Source organism: Crocodylus porosus, unplaced genomic scaffold (genome assembly GCF_001723895.1).
Source record: "Crocodylus porosus isolate Cpor-Errol unplaced genomic scaffold, CroPor_comp1, whole genome shotgun sequence".
Taxonomy (NCBI): Eukaryota; Metazoa; Chordata; order Crocodylia; family Crocodylidae; genus Crocodylus; species Crocodylus porosus.
Genome location: NW_017728949.1, coordinates 67,357,370 through 67,362,442, shown reverse-complemented (window position 1 = coordinate 67,362,442; position 5,073 = coordinate 67,357,370). Strand labels below are relative to the sequence as shown.

Genomic DNA, 5,073 nt, shown 5'->3' with positions numbered 1-5,073 from the left:
CTGTTTAGATTTAAAAGCCATGTAATCATGTATGTAGTTTTAAGACAAAGTACACAATTAAACAGACACCTGAATCAATTCATATTATTTTCTGAATTATTACACAACCTGCACCTGTAAAAGCCCTTAAGTTGAAAATAAGACATACACAGCAACTGAAATGTATTGTACGCTTATTCAATTTATAATATTATATAACCTTACAGCATCTGTCAAGCAAGGTCTTTTGTAAGAAAAAGAATTACCATTTTATTGAGGTGGCTTAGGAGGCTACATCGATGATTCCCCTTCACTGAAATGCAGCCATCTCTCTTGTGGAACTTTGTTTGATAGCGCATTGATTACTCCATAACAGGATTTGGAATGGGAAATTGCTGCCATAAGCAACTGAAACAGCTGGAGGATTTCAGCTAATGACTTCCTATCTTCCTGAATTCCAGCTAGAGCATATATTAATATATTCCTCTTATGAAAAATGGTACAGGATATGCAAGCGAAAGGTGTGGTCATTTCAGTTTTGCAGTGACCTACGCCTTTGGCTCTTTTTCCCCATTATAAACTAGTACAGTAGGGAAGTAAGGAACACCCTCTTCTGAATAAGCATATTTTCTGCAAAACCTTTATGGTGCAACACTGACCTAGGCTGACACTCTTAGCTTGTGATATTTAATGTGATCATCATACAAACTGCTATGCCTGCAAGTGGTAACACACAAACAGAAATCTCAGAACAAGCGCTACTTGTTCCGTAAGCCACATAGCAATATAAAAGTCAGCTGCCTAGAAAATGGTGACTTCAACCTCATAGGCAAAATAGTCACAGTAATGCTAGGGCTGTATCAGAGAAGGAGACAAAGGCAGTAATAAAAGACAGCAAGGCATTCTGGCATCTGCTGAAAATAGGTGTTTTCAAGAGTAAATTGGATGCTTATCTTGCTGGGATCCTATGACTGCAGCTGACTTCCTGCCCTTTGGGCAGGGGGCTGGATTCAATGATTTCCCGAGGTCCCTTCCAGCCCTAATGTCTATGAAATCTATGAATACTCCAAAGGGAAAAGAAAATCAAGAGAGAAAATGAAAGGCTCCTAATTATCAGCATGCACACCTAATCCTAAACCCATCCTAATTTCTTTTCCATTACAAGCCTAGGACACATTGTTTATAAGGTTTCTCTGAGATAACACATTAATGAAAAGAAAACTAAGAGAGAACAGCATAAATGGCTAATTAGCAATTAACTTTTCAGATAACCTAAAAGGAGCATACTACCCTCCAATGCAGTGGGTGCATTTACACCTATTATTAATACAGAGCAATAAACTCCAGTGCATATCACACTCCTGGGCACTGTTTGAACATGCTCCCAGGACTGTAGCACATTGACCTGGGTCAGAGGAGCCCTGGCTGGCATGAGGCCGGGGGTCAGCCTGCCACCCTGGGGCTGTTCTGACCCAGCTCAATGTGCTGTGGCAAGGCTGGCTGGGACATGAGGATACTCGAAGTGTGGGGCTAGCTGGCAGCAGCATCTGCACTGTAGCACCCTTATGCCCCAACCAGCTTCTACACTTGCATTGCTGTGGAGTAAAAACACTGCCAAAGGATAGTACTGTGGTGGAGTTAGTTAGTTTACTGTGTCCTAATAGCACAGCATGTGTAGATGCTGAGACACTGCAGAGCTAATTAGGCGACTCAACAGTAAATGTATTGTGTAGCCATGTCCAGTAGGTGGGAGAGCCAGCAAAGTGAAAAGACCTTCCCCAGAGCTGTCCAACTAAGCCACTGGGGACTGCACACTGCATAGGCTGCACCAAGCGAGCCATGAGGTGCTGGGCTGCATGGGTGCATACGAGGATGCTATTCCATGCACCCACATGGGAATCCTCCCACTGCTGCACTGCATGGGCACAACCCCCAGCCCTGTTCCTACCCGTCTCATCCTCAATCCCCGAAACAGTACTGCACCACACTGCCCAGCCCCCTGAGGCAAGGGTAGGGAGGAGCAGCTGGAGAAAGTAAGGGAAGCCAGGAGACTCCAACTGCTTCTTCAGCCAGAGTAAGGTGGGGAGTGGTGGCCAGGGTGAGCGCCATGGGACTGCAAGTTAACCCCGTGTGTACTGCATGCAGCCCACAAGCCATGCAGCCCACAAGCCACCAGTTAGATGGCCCTGAGCTTTGCCATGAACACAGCACGCAGACTGGAGATAAATATTTTTTTCCCCTCAATCATAGTAACCTTAATTGTTACATGTTAATACTGGGTAAAGAACATGGGGAGATGATGCTGACATTTAAATTTAAGCTTAGATATGAATACCTACACACTTTTAAAAGATATAATTCAATTAAAGCTGAACAAAAATGTGGCAGAAATAGAAAAGCAAACAGTATTTAATTAACAAGGCAAGGGGTTGGTTTGTTGCAGGGTCTCAGAGTGCTTCAGCATGTAAACAGACTAATCAAATTTCTTGGCAAACTGGTAAATTGACCAAACTACAAATAGCTAGCTGCTGCAAACACAAATACTGGGAACTTGTTGCAAAACCTAGCAGTGGACTATCAGACCTGGGTCAGGAGGGTATGGCAAGCATACTGCAAAGAAGTTTGGAGTCTGGACTAAGCACAAAATTGCAGTCAGACCAATTTAACCCTTCGGCATCTTCAAGTTCAATTAAGTGCAAATCGAAGAGTGCTTTAAGAGCAAAAACAAGGCTACATCTGGATTTTAAGTAAGTCACTCTAATCACTGCTCAAGCAAAACTATATGGCAATTGCATAGCATAGCATTAAATTCATATAGCCTTGGCTGTAAAAGTTGGCAGAACATATATCCATTAATCCTCCCAAAAAGGGGAAAAAAAGTGTTTCAGATACTATTAACTGGATACCCTCTTCCCTCTCACCCACAAGTGATCAGCTCTTTTGGTACAAACATGAAAACTTAAGCCTTCTGTGGAAGACAATTTCTTCAGCTTAGCACTAAGAAGCAAATGCAATGGAAAGTGACAGTGCAGAACAATGTGTTCATGGTCCTGAGTGAATAAAGACATCCGGTGTCAGCTTCCCTCCAGGAATGGAACTAGCTACAGGGAACTTAGAGGTTGAGTGTGTGGGACAACCAGGCTCTAGTTTGGCTAGAACTATGCCAAACCTTCTGGATGGCTTTTAGGTGGGGGGGCACCCTTTTCATTACCTCTTTTTCTTCTTTGAGCCAAGATCCAAGACAGAAAATTCTTCCCTGAACAGTACACAGCAAAGCCAGAACTGACAGACAAGGAGCCTCAGTCAGGAAGAGGGAAATGGTACCTGAACTCCTCTCCCCACTGTGGAGATAACCTGTGAGTAATTCCTTCAAAGCAAAAATTGTAACTACTTCTCTATGGATTTGTTTTCTTTTCCTCACTATTCTCAAGCATATTTAAGATTTCAATACCTTCCCTGTTGAACAGACTCTAGAACATTTTGAGAAGAATCTCTGGCAAGGTTGAGGAAATAAAGCTTTTGTTCTTAGCTGGAACTGCTTTGGTCAGAGCCAGCTAACTATTTAATGTTCTTCTATGATTGCCTTTTTTGTTTCATTTTCAAAGAAAATCCAAGCACCACATTCAAACCACTGAAACAAAAGGCTGTCCCTAACATGGCTATTTAGTTAATTGCTGGTATGTTGTGAGCCAGTTACTTTTTGTATGAACTGTTAGTAGCATTCTGCCTTCTAGACCAACTGTGTGCTGAAAAACCATTAATATATATAAATACACAGTTTTAAAACAAAATCATTGTAATTCTAAAGTTCATAATGGGGCAAATATTCTCTGGTCAACATAAAAAAAAATAATCAAAGTCTTACAATTCTTAGGATATACCAACAAATTGATCCTTGATATTTCACCTCTCACCCACTCATGGAATCACTGGCAATGGTGCACTTCCACTATGAAAAGCAAAGGCCTCAAGCTGAGATTTTAAGCACAGGTCCATCAGGACAAAATTCTCCTGAGCTGGTAGGGCACTAATTATGCAACTCTACAGGGGAAAATTACTAGTGAATGAACCCACAAGTGCTAGGGATGGAAGTTACAGATAAACCAGTTTAAATGATCAGAAACTGGTTTAACCTTGTAAGAGAACAGAAGCTCAGTGCATATAAACCAGTCTGAAAATGGCTGAAATTAGTTTAAGATAAACCTGTTTGAATGTACTATCAGACTCAATTGATTTGGGTCAAACCAGTTTATGAAACTCATGTCCCAGACCCCTTCCTAGTTCAAGTTAAGTCACAGTCCCCCAGCATCCCAGCATGATTTCCAGCCTTGGGCTGTGCTGTCAGCTCCAGAGAGCTGGCCCTGCCCCTCTGCTCTCTGGCTGGAGCAGTGAGGTCCAACCGGGGGAGGGAAGGAGTGGGGCAAGCCCAACTGGGGATGCAGCCCAGTCTGCAGGTAGAAGGGTGGGCGGAGGACTGTCCCACAGGAAAACCTCAGCTGGGGGCTGGGGCCAGGAATGGGGGTTAAACACCCCTTCCCCTGCTCAAACTTACTGCTGGCTACAACTATAGACTACAAATCCCAGAGGCACCTGGAAGCAGGAAGAGGATGTGATGAGCAACCCTGCAGAGCTCTGCTCCGCAATTATGGGCCATTTGTACATGCCACAAAATTGGCCTTTAAAGAGGCTTAATGCCCTTTTAAACCGCTTTAATGGTGGATCTGTTTGCACATGTCAGCAACATAATGTGTTTTAACAGTGGGCTCTTCGCATGCGTCGGTGGCATAATGAGGGTTAAATGATTTTGTAGCAAAATAAAACATATCCAAGGTAGTTTAGTTTGCTGTGGAGGGAAGCACTGGGCCCCGTGCAGCTCAGAGGCTGTGCAGGCAGGCTCCACTGAATGAAAAAATAAATAAATAAATAAATGCTGAGCCTAATCTTTTCTTTTTCCCCCCAGAACCTGCCTGCCTGAGCTGCGCTGGGGGCCTGGTGCTTCCCTCCACAACTGCGGTGCCTTCTGGGACCGCTCGGGTTGGGTGCCTGCAGGTGGGTGCTGCCTGGTGGGTGCTGCCACTGCTGTGGAGGAAAGCA

At 43.8% G+C, this 5,073-nt stretch overlaps 1 protein-coding gene across 1 annotated transcript in view; it reads right to left on the bottom strand.

Annotated features, from left to right (window-relative positions):
- The window catches only part of MGAT5 (mannosyl (alpha-1,6-)-glycoprotein beta-1,6-N-acetyl-glucosaminyltransferase), a 149,988-nt gene that overhangs the window by 143,800 nt on the left and 1,115 nt on the right, over nt 1-5,073 (bottom strand). The window lies entirely within an intron of this gene.